General features: G+C 39.6%; 1 protein-coding gene across 1 annotated transcript in view; it reads right to left on the reverse strand.

Annotated features, from left to right (window-relative positions):
- Positions 1–8,179, reverse strand: part of LOC106607561 (rho-associated protein kinase 2) — a 57,760-nt gene extending 49,581 nt beyond the window's left edge. Inside the window, exon 1 of the mRNA XM_014204611.2 lies at positions 8,065–8,179. The gene's annotated coding sequence lies outside the window, so the exon portion shown is untranslated. The remainder of the gene's footprint in view (positions 1–8,064) is intronic.
- Between the last annotated feature and the right edge of the window lie 4,331 nt (positions 8,180–12,510).

Below are 12,510 nucleotides of genomic sequence, written 5' to 3' on the forward strand. Positions count from 1 at the left end.
CATGGAAAGGAAAATACCTGTCTATTTGTGGAAAAAATCACCCTGATTAACTCTTTAATCATATCACAGTTTACCTATTTGCTTATGGTTTTGCCTACACCTAGTGACCTGCTTTTTAAATTATATGAACAAAAAAATATTCAATTTTATTTGGAACGGCAAGCCAGATAAAATTAAAAGGGCCTATTTATATAATGAATATGAATTCGGAGGGCAGATATTATTAAATATTAAAGCATTAGACCTCTCACTAAAGGCATCAGTCATACCAAAGTTATACTTAAATCCAAACTGGTTTTCTAGTAAATTGGTACGAATGTCTCATCCTATGTTCAAGAAGGGCCTTTTTCCCTTTTTTCAGATTACACCTGCCCACTTTCGGTTGTTTGAAAAGGAAATAATCTCCAAAATATCTTTATTTTTTAAACAAGCCTTAGAAAGTTGGTTGCAATTTCAGTTTAATCCACCTGAAAAGACAGAACAAATAATACAACAAATATTGTGGTTAAATTCAAATATAGTAATTGATAAAAAAAACTGTATTTTTCAAAGAAATGTTTAAAAAAGGTATAATTTTTGTGAATGATATTATAAATAGGACTGGTGGAGTGATGTCACACATGCAGCTAACACAGACATATGGAAATGTCTGCTCTACCCAAAATTACAACCAATTAATTGCAGCATTACCACAAAAATGGAAGAGGCAAGTAGAAGGGGAAAAAATAAGGAATTTGTATGTCGGCCCTGTATTAAAGAACATAAATGGTTAAAGAACAGTGTGATAAATAAAAACATATACCAATTTCATTTAAGGACCAAAAAACTGACAGCTGTGCCATATAAATTGCAAAATAGTTGGGAAAAGATTTTCGATGTACCCATTCCATGGCACATGGTTTATGAATTGATACGCAAAACAACGCCGGATTCAAAACTTCGAATTTTTCAATTAAAATTACTATACAAAATTCTTGCAACTAATAGAATGTTATATATATGGGGGATACAATCTTCCCAGCTCTGCAGATTCTGCTGTGAGGAGGCAGAGTCCTTAAATCATTTATTTTGGTATTGCCCATATGTAGCTCGTTTTTGGTCACAGGTCCAGGAATGGCTGAAGAATTGCAACATTTGCCTAGAATTAACGCTGCAGATAGCAATACTGGGTGATTTGAAAAGCCATAGTCAATCAATCAATAATATAATAATTATTTTAGCAAAAACATTTATTTTTCATTTACAATCTGTAGAAGCTATGAGAATAGAAAGGTTCAATTGTTTTGTGAAGAATCACAGCACAGTTGAAAAATATATGGCAAATAGAAATCCGAATTGGATGATGTTGAGAGATAGATGGGAGGGGTTGAACGGAGCTGAAGGGTGGGACTAATAACAGGATAAACAATGTAAAACATACGGAGTCTGTAAAATGTATATAGGTTCAGAACTTTTGTGATTTAGCACAGTTACAAATTGAAATCAAACTGGATGGACATCAGAAATAGAGGAAGGACTAAAAACAAGCAAAAAATAACTATTGTAAAATAGACTGTGTCTGTAAAATGTGTATAAGATGTATAAACTGAAGGTAAAAGCCGAAGTGTTTATTAGTTTACTCCAATTGGGGTAGTTTGTGGGGAATAATAATAAAGGTATATTCTTTAAAAAAGTCTGTATATATGAATGCATATATATATATATATATGTATATTTACCCCAAAAATATATGGGGGATTGGAAATTATGCAGACAATTACATTGATGGAAGCAATATTCTTTACGCAATATTAAGCTGACCAAAGTATTATTTTTGCAATAGCATACATTAAATGTATTAATTTCACTGCTGGAATGTTGCAGTCAGAATGACTGCTCATTAGTTTAAAAAGGGGGGGGGGTGTCCCTCGAGGGCCAGCGGTTCTAGTGTTAAGCCGAGTCCTGAACTAAAAAGCACCTTTGGTGAGTCTCCATTGAGCATGCTTTTTAGTCCAGGACTAGGGCTAATCAGTGGCTGGGAAACTGGCCCATACATTTTGTCCAACAGCTTTTTGCACACACACTGCACCTGTGCTTATAAGACATGATTCAGTAACAAAATCTGATGCAATTTGTCTGGGGAAATTGACATTGCATCCCAAATCTGACCACAGGGTGTTCAACTGGAGCAGTGAAATTCTCTCAAATACTGATTTCAGCCAGACACAGTTCATTGCCTTGAAAATAGCAAAACATTTGCTCAATTTTAGCTCAAGAGACGAAAGCAGAAAAAAATTATGGTATAGGGCTTGAGTTTGCCATTTCAGAGAGAATGACCATAACAAGACAATTTACGGGATAGGACGGAGTCTCCCTCAGCAAACCCTTAATGCCCAGTCTAGGCCATAGACCAGTGTTTCCCAAGCCTTGTCCTGGGGACCCAAAGGGGTACATTTTAGTTTTTGCACTAGCACTAACACACCTGATTCAAAATAAAGTTTGATGATGACTTGATTTGTTGAGTCAAGTGTGTAAGTGCTAAGGCAAAAACAAAAATGTGCACCCGTTTTGCTCCCCAGGACCAGAATTGGGAAGCACTTCCCTAGACCCAGTGCTTCTCAATCCTGGTCCTAGGGAGCCAAAGGGGGTGCACACCAAAACTCACCGAGTCCATCTTCATGCAGGTGCCGAAGTCAGCCAGCTTGAGGTGGCCATTTTGGTCCAGCAGTATGTTGTCTGGTTTCACGTCACGGTGGATGAAACCCATAGAGTAAATGGTATCTAGAGCCAGCACCACCTCGGGAGTGTAGAATCGGACCCACTTCTCCGGCATGTCATAGTTCATGGTCAAGGTGACCAGGTCTCCACCAACAGGTCCCAGAGGTGCTCAATGGGATTGAGATCCGGGCTCTTCGCTGGCCATGGCAGAACACTGACATTCTTGTCTTGCAGGAAATCACGCACAGAATGAGCAGTATGGCTGGTGGCATTGTCATGATGGAGGGTCATGTCAGGATGAGCCCGCAGGAAGGGTACCACATGAGGGAGGAGGATGTCTTCCCTATAATGCACAGCGTTGAGATTGCCTGCAATGACAACAAGCTCAGTTCGATGATGCTGTGACACACCGCCCCAGATCATCTTCAAATCGATCCTGCTCCAGAGTACAGGCCTCGGTGTAACGCTCATTTCTTCAACGATAAACGCGAATCTGACCATCACCCCTGGTGAGACAAAACCGTGACTCGTCAGTGAAGTGCACTTTTTGCCATTCCTGTCTGGTCCAGCGACGGTGGTTTGTGTCATATGCGACGTTGTTGCCGGTGATGTCTGGTGAGGACCTGCCTTACAACAGGCCTACAAGCCCTCAGTCCAGCCTCTTGCAAACAGTCTGAGCACTGATGGAGGGATTGTGCGTTCCTGATGTAACTTCGGCAGTTGCTGTTGCCATCCTGTACCTCGGATGTACCGATCCTGTGCAGGTGTTGTTAAACGTGGTCTGCCACTGTGAGGACGATCGGCTGTCCGTCCTGTCTCTCTGTAGCGCTGTCTTAGGCGTCTCACAGTACGGACATTGCAATTTATTGCCCTGGCCACATCTGCAGTCCTCATGCCTCCTTGCAGCATGCCTAAGGCACCTTCACGCAGATGAGCAGGGACCCTGGGCATCTTTCTTTTGGTGTTTTTCAGAGTCAGTAGAAAGGCCTCTTTAGTGTCCTAAGTTTTCATAACTGTGACCTTAATTGCCTACCATCTGTAAGCTGTTAGTGTCTTAACGACCGTTCCACAGGTGCATGTTCATTAATTGTTTTTGGTTCATTGAACAAGCATGGGAAACAGTGTTTAAACCCTTTACAATGAAGATCTGTGAAGTTATTTGGATTTTTACGAATTATCTTTGAAAGACAGGGTCCTGAAAAAGGGACGTTTCTTTTTTTGCTGAGTTTATATCACAACAATGATTGCTTCACATTAAGAGTAAGTGAGAGGAGTGTGTGTGTGTATCCTGTATAAAATAAATAGAAATACTGAGCGACATTTATTGGGAAATTATATTATTTTCTACTAATACCATTGCTCAGAGAAAAAAATAACTAAAACATAACTTTTAAATATTTTGTGCACCCTCCCCTTATGAGGATAACATTGCCTAGCCTTTTTCTATAATGTTTTTATTAGATTGAAGAACACATGGGGAGGGATCTTAGACCATTAATCCATATAACATTTGTACATATCCCTGATATCCTTCGGTATCACGTATGGACTGCCCTCTTCATTTTCTCTGGGCTAGGTGGGACGTGACCTTCCCACACTATTCAACAGCCAGTGAAATAGCATGGCGCGAAATACAAAACAGCAAAAATCTCACAATTTCATTTTCTCAAACAATCAACTATTTTACACCATTTTAAAGATAAGACTCTCGTTAATCTAACCACATTGTCCGATTTCAAAAAGGCTTTACGGCGAAAGTATAAAATTAGATTATGTTAGGACATAAACTTCACAAGAAAATCACAGTAATTTTTCAAGCAAGGACATGCATCACAAAAACCAAAAGTACAGCTAAAATATTCACTAACCTTTGATGATCTTCATCAGATGGCACTCATAGGACTTCATGTTATACAATACATGTATGTTTTGTTCGATAAAGTTCATATTTATATCAAAAACAGCATTTTACATTGGCGCGTGATGTTCACAAAATGTATTCCCACCAAAACTTCCGGTGAATGTACACATCAATTTACCAAAATACTCATCATAAACCTTGATAAAATTTACAAAAGTTATTGAAAGAATTATAGATACACTACTCCTTGACGCAACCGCTATGTCAGATTTCAAAATAGCTTTATGGAGAAAGCACATTGTTCAATATTCTGAGTACATAGCTCAGCCATCGAAGCAAGCTATACAGCTACCCGCCAAGTTCTGGCATCAACAAAACTCTGAATTAGTATTATAAATATTCTCTTACCTTTGCTGATCTTCGTCAGAATACACTCCGAGGACTCCAACTTCCACAAGAAATGTTCGTTTTGTTCGAAATACTCCATATTTATGTCCAAATACCTCCGTTTTGTTTGTGCGTTCAGATCACTATCCAAAAGCATAACGCGCGAGCGCTGTACCAGAGACGAAAAGTCAAAATGTTCCATTACCGGTCATAGAAACATGTCAAACGTTGTTTACAATCAATCCTTAGGGTATTTTTTTACATAAAACGTCAATAATATTCCAACCTGGACAATAGCGTATTCATTCAAGAAGAAAAAGAAGGAGGGGCACTCTGTCGGGCTCGCGCATCACCAAGCCCTTTGTCCTCAGGCAGTCCACTCATTGACTGAGCTACTATTCTCTGCCCAGTAACAGGAGAATGATGGAAAAACTTTCTGAAGGCTGTTGACAGCCAATGGAAGCCTTAGGAAGTACAACGTGACCCCACAGACCCTGTAGTTTCGATAGGGATTCAAAAGAAGAACTACAATTCTCAGATTTCCACATTTCCTGATTGGATTTTTCTCAGGTTTTTGCCTGCCATATGAGTTCTGGTATACTCACAGACATCATTCAAACAGTTTTAGAAACTTCAGAGTGTTTTCTATCCAAATCTACTAATAATATGCAAATATTTGATTCTGGGCCTGAGTATTAGGCAGTTTACTCTGGGCATGCTTTTCATCCGAAATCGAAAATACTGGCCCCTATACCCTAAAAAGTAAAAAACAACAACAATTGTATTGGTTTTCAATGTGGTTCAAGTCCGGAGACCATTGCAAAATGTTGATCATAATTGAAGTAAGCATACGCCGAATAAAACACCTGGATTTCTGAGTAATCTGTCAAATGATTAGGACATGTAAACAGCTTAAATCAGCATTCCAGCTGTGTATTTGATCTGCACACGTGCCAACACCGGTTATCGCAAGCCTCCTCCTATTATGTGCAAGTAAAGTACGCATCTTATAATTACATTTCACATACAAACCTTCTATGTCCAAACTCAGAATCAAATAAGTCTTAGCAAAAATAACATGGTTACTGTGGTACAACATTTATTTTGTTTGGCGATTTTCAGTATTTATCAAAGTCCCATCAGTAGCCTGATTTCAGATGTGTCCATGTAAACTGGATGATTAGGGAAATCGTTCTTCTTGCAAAGCATTATTGTTTTCATGTAACCGTGCTCACTGTGTGATACACCGACCAATAGAAAGAAAATATTAAGATGGGCAAAAGAACACAGACACTGGCACAGACACAGACACAAGGCCAGCATCCCGGAGTCGCCTCTTCACTGTTGACATTGAGACTGGTGTTTTGCGGGTACTATTTAATGAAGCTGCCAGTTCAAATTAAATGTATTTATTAAGCCCTTCTTACATCAGCTGATATCTCAAAGTGCTCGACAGAAACCCAGCCTAAAACCCCAAACAGCAAGCAATGCAGGTGTAGAAGCATGGTGGCTAGGGAAAAACTCCCAAGAAAGGCCAGAACCTAAGAAGAAACCCAGAGAGGAACGAGGCTATGTGGGGTGGCCAGTCCTCTTCTGGCTGTGCCGGGTGGAGATTATAACAGAACATGGCAAAGATGTTCAAATGTTCATAGATGACCAGCAGGGTCAAATAACAATAATCACAGTGGTTGTCGAGGGTGCAACAGGTCAGCACCTCAGGAGTAAATGTCAGTTGGCTTTTCATAGCCAATCATTCAGAGTATCTCTACCGTTCCTGCTGTCTCTAAAGAGTTGAAAACAGCAGGTCTTGGACAGGTAGCACAGTTGAGGACTTGTGAGGCGTCTGTTTCTCAAACTCAAATACCCTTGATAACATAACGTCCTGCAACCAACATAACAACACAGAAAACCACCATAATAAGACACATACACACAGCAGGATATGTACACACATGAATGTGGTGTACCACACACAGATCACCAAGCCCCTTCTCTTCACACAACACCTCAAAACACAAACACAGAATGAATATCTCTCAGACATACACACACACACTCACTCTCCGGACCTGTCTAAACATGTATCAATTACAAGGCACACAGAAGCAGCAAAACACAGAGGAAAGCCAGATGCACACAGCTAGACGTACAGACGTACATTATAGACAGGCAGTCACCTTGGAGAGGTAGACACACGCAAGCACTCACACAGAAGCAGACATTTGAATGTTTTTAATCTGTTTGTACAGTGTTTTCGGAAAGTATTCAGACCCCTTGACATTTTCCACATTTTGTTACGTTACAGCCTTATTCTAAAATAGATTTTTTTTAAATCATCTTCAGCAATCTACATACAATACCCCATAATGACAAAGAGGAAACAGGTTTTTTGAAATATTTGCAAATGTATATGAAACAGAAATACCGTATTGACAGTGGTGTAAAGTACCTAAGTAAAAATACTTTAAAGCACTACTTAAGTAGTTTTTGTTTACGTATATGTACTTTACAATTTATATTTTTGCCAACTTTTACTTTACTACATTCCTAAAGAAAATAATGTTATATTTCTCCATGCATTTTCCTTGACAACCAAATGTACTCATTACATTTTGACAGGAAAAGGGTCCAATTCACACACTTATTAAGAGAACATCCCTGGTCATCCCTACAACCTCTGATCTGGCGGACTCACTAAACACAAACGCTTCATTTGTAAATTATGTCTGAGTGTTGGAGAGCGCCCCTGGCTATCCGTCAATAAAAATAACAAGAAAATGGTGCAGTCTGGTTTGCTTAATATAAGGAATTTGAAATGATTTATACTTTTACTTTTGATACTACATTTTAGCAATTCCATTTCCTTTTGATACTTTTACTTGAGTCATTTTCTATTAAGGTATCTTTACTTTTACTCAACATTGGTAAATTATAATATTGTCATTCAAAGAATAATATATTATCATCTCGTAATTGCTACCGAATGGCCAGATCTCAAAATAACTTTACTGGGAAATCACATTTTGCAATAAAACGGGGTGCTATGCTAAGAACAATAAGCTATGCTATACAGTTAGCATCATCTAATATCGATAATAACATTGTAAATACCCCCTTACCTTTGATTATCTCCATCAGAAGGCACTGCCAGGCATCCCAGGTCCGGAACAAATGTGGTTTCTTTTGACAAAGTTCATAATTTATGTCCAAATAACACCAAGTAGTTAGCGTTCATTATGCTCCCACAAAACGTGGTGGGGGGGGTGTAAAATCACGCCGAAAAGCTAAAAAAACCTAGTAAATAATCTATTTACGTTCGTTCAAACATGTCAAACGTTGTTTAGCATTAATCTTTTGGTCCATTTTTAACGTTAAACATCAGTAATATTTTCACACAACCTATCCTATGTCTAGATAAACAATTATGACAAACTCACGCTTCTCAGATTTATGCGCAGGCGCAAAAAAATGAAGTGACGACATGTCAACTACCTTGCATTCTAATTTGCTCTCTGTTTATCATAGACGCTTCAAACAACTTTATAAAGATCGTTGACATCTAGTGGAAGCCGTAGGTGTTGCGAAATGAATCCTTTCTCACTATGGTATCTATAAAACAATGACACTAAATAGTACAGTCACAAAATTCACATTTTTTTTTTAATCTCTTTTTCACAGGTTTTTGCCTGCAATATGAGTTTTGTTATACTTACAGACACCATTCAAACTGTTTTAGAAAATTCAGAGTGTTTTCTATCCGAATGTGTTAATAATATGCATATCCTAGCTTCTGAGTTGGTGTAGGAGGCAGTTAAAAATGGGCACATATTTTTTTCAAAATTTCTCAATACTGCCCCTGAGCCCCAACAGGCTAAACAGCTTCTACCTCCAAGCCATAAGACTCCTGAACATCTAGTTAAATGGCTACCCAGACTACTCGCATTGCCCTCCCGCCCTCTCCCCTCCACTGCCACTCTCTGTTGTCATCTATGCATAGTCACTTTAATTAACTCTACCTACATGTACATACTACCTCAACTAACAGGTGGCCCCGCACATTGACTCTGTACCGGGACCCCCCTGTATATATTGCTATTTTTTACTGCTGCTCTTTAATTACATGTTATTTTTATCTCTTATTCTTATCCGTATTATTTGAAACTGCACTGTCGGTTAGGGCCTCGTAAGTAAGCATTTCACTGTAAGGTCTGCACGTGAAGAATAACATTTGATTAAGTTTAGGCATTAACTCCGAATGGTTAAGGTAACTAACTTTATCGCTGGATTCAAACATGCAACGTTTAGAACCAGATGCTTATGCCCATCCGCCCTCCCCGTCCACAACATTCTAGCAAGAGCAAAGCCTCCTTGAAGTTAACAAGGCTCACTGTTGCCCCTAGTGGACGGTTTCCAGGTCATCTCCCGACATCCTCAGACATGGATGGACATCGAACACTGATTTGTATGAGGGGTGACCTGCCTGCATACAGAAGTCAAATCCCTGTGCAGTTGATCTAGCGGTTAGTTACAGTACCTTCTTAAAGTATTCAGACCTTGGCATTTCCACATTTTGTTATGTTACAGCATTATTCTAAAATGTATTAAATAGTTTTTTTCCCCTCATCAATCTACACACAATACCCCATAATGACAAAGCAAAAACAGGTCTAAAAAACCTGAAATATAACATTCAGACCCTTCATTCAATACTTTGTTGAAGCACCTTTGGCAGTGATTACAGCATTGAGTCTTCTTGGGTATGACGCTTCAAGCTCGGAACACCTGTATTTGGGAAGTTTCTCCCATTCTTCTCTGCAGATGCTCTCAAGCTCTGTCAGGTTGGATGGGGAGTGTTGCTGCACAGCTATTTTCAGTTTTCTCCACATATGTTAGACCCGGTTCAAGTCCGTACTCTGGCTGGGCCACTCAAGGACATTCAGAGACTTGTCCCGAAGCTCCTCCTGCGTGGTCTTGGCTGTGTGCTTAGAGTCGTTGGAAGGTGAAACTTCGCCCCAGTCTGAGGTCCTGAGCGCTCTGAAGCAGGTTTTCATCAAGGATCTCACTGTACTTTGCTCCGTTCATCTTTCCCTCGATCCTGACTAGTCTCCCTGCTGCTGGCCACTCTACCATAACGGTCTGATTGGTGGAGTGCTGCAGAGATGGTTGTCCTTCTGGAAGGATCTCCCATCTCCACAGAGGTACTCTGAAGCTATGTCAGAGTGACCATTGGGTTCTTGGTCACCTCCCTGACCAAGGGCCTTCTCCCCTGATTGCTCAATTTGGCCGGGTGGCCAGCTCTAGGAAGAGTATTGATGGTTCCAAAATTCTTCCATTAACCTGTTGGGGATAGGGGGCAGTATTTGCACGGCCGGATAAAGAACGTACTCGATTTAATCCGGTTACTACTCCTGCCCAGTAACTAGAATATGCATATAATTAGTAGATTTGGATAGAAGACACTCTAAAGTTTCTAAAACTGTTTGAATGGTGTCTGTGAGTATAACAGAACTCATATGGCAGTCAAAACCCTGAGACAAATCCTAACAGGAAATGGAAATCTGATGTGTGGAATCACTTCAAACCTTTGCCATTGAAACACACAGGGACTTATTAATCATTTAGCACTTCCTAAGGCTTCCACTAGATGTCAACATTCTTTACAAAATGGTTTGAGTCTTCTATGGTAGAAACTGACCCAAAGAGAGGCTTGGGAAGTTGGTCACAGGGGGAAGGCTATTACTACTATGACGCGGGCGCCCATGGGAACCCTTTTGTTCTGAAACATTTATTAAGACAATGCAATCATCCGCCTTGAATATTATTGAAGCTCTGGTTGAAAAAGGCTCTAAAGATTTATGTTATACAACGTTTGACGTTTGAACGAAAGTAAATATATATTTTGCATATTCGTGACGACAAGTCCCGCGCGCTTCAGTACATTATGAGTAGCCTTCGGAACGCGCTAACAAGAAGGAGCTATTGGGACATAAATTATTAACTTTTTCGAACAAAACTACATTTGTTGTGGACCTGGGATTCCTGGAAGTGCCTTCTGATGAAGATAATCAAAGGTAAGGGAATATTTACAATAGTATATTTGATTTTAGATGGTTCCAAGATGGCGCTAACATGTATCGCCTAGCCTATTTTTCTGAGCATACCACGTCGTTTATTGCAAAGTGTGATTTCCCAGTAAAGTTCTTTTTAAATCTGGCAATGCGGTTGCATTCACGAGATGTTAATCTATAATTCTTTGAATGACAATATTACATTTTAACAATGTTTTCGAATAGTAATTTTGTAAATTGTAGCGCTTATTCACCGGAAGCATTTGAGGGAAAATATTTTCTGAACGTCACGCGCCGATGTAAACTGCTGTTTTTATATATAAATATGAACTTTATCGAACAAAAAATGCATGTATTGTGTAACATGATGTCCTAGGAGTGTCATCTGATGAAGATTGGCAAAGGTTAGTGCTGCATTTAGCTGTGTTTTGGGTATTTGTGATGCATCTAGTTGCTTTGAAGATGGCAGTGTGATTTTTTTTGGCAGGGTACTCTCCTAACATAATCTAATGTTTTGCTTTTGCTGTAAAGCCTTTTTGAAATCAGACAACGTGGTTCAATTCAGGAGAAGTGTATCTATAAAATGGTGTAAAATAGTCATATGTTTGAGAGTTATAGCATTTATGAGGTTTTGTATTTCGCGCGACGCGATTCCACTGGCTGTTGACTAGGGTGGGACCGTTCCCAGACAGGTTAAAGAATGATGGAGCCCATTGTTGTCTTGGGGGACCTTCAATGATGCAGACAGTTCCCCAGATCTGTTCCTCGACACAATCCTGTCTCAGAGCTCTACAGACAATTCCTTTGACCTCATGGCTTGATTTTTGGTCTGACATGCACTGTCAACTGTGGGACCTTATAAAGACAGGTGTGTGCCTTTCCAAATCATGTCCAATCAATTGAATTTACCACAGGTGGACTCCAATCAAGTTGTAGAAACAAGGATGGTCAATGGAAACAGGATGCACCTGAGCTCGATTTCGAGTTTCATAGCAAAGGGTAATGTATGTAAATAAGGTTTTCTGCTTTTAATACATTTGTAAACCTGTTTTTTGCTTTGTCATTATGGGGTATTGTGTGTAGATTGTTGAGGATTTATTTTATTTAATCAATTTTAGAGTAACAAAATGTGGAAAAATTCAAGGGTTTTGAATACTTTCTGAAGCACTGTATAAGGTTGCTGCAGTTTGACAGGGTTTTCATCCCCCCCCAGGACCAGGAGTTTTTTTCAGGAGTTTTTTAAAACCATGTGACCTGATTAGGAAAAACTGGTCACATCATAGCCCATAGAAATCAGTTTTACAACTGATTAATCACTGTCATACCTTATAGGGTCCAGAGTTGTCCTAATTAGGTTAACATATAAGGAAAAACTCCAGGCCCCAGGGGGTAAAAATTGCCCCATCGCTCTGGGACTTACGGTGCCACCAGTCTGCTTGCAGTTGTCAGTTATCGTCAGGTATGTGGATGATCAGGGCTTCATTCAGGAACGTTTTT

This window comes from Salmo salar, chromosome ssa06 (genome assembly GCF_905237065.1).
Source record: "Salmo salar chromosome ssa06, Ssal_v3.1, whole genome shotgun sequence".
Classification (NCBI taxonomy): Eukaryota; Metazoa; Chordata; class Actinopteri; order Salmoniformes; family Salmonidae; genus Salmo; species Salmo salar.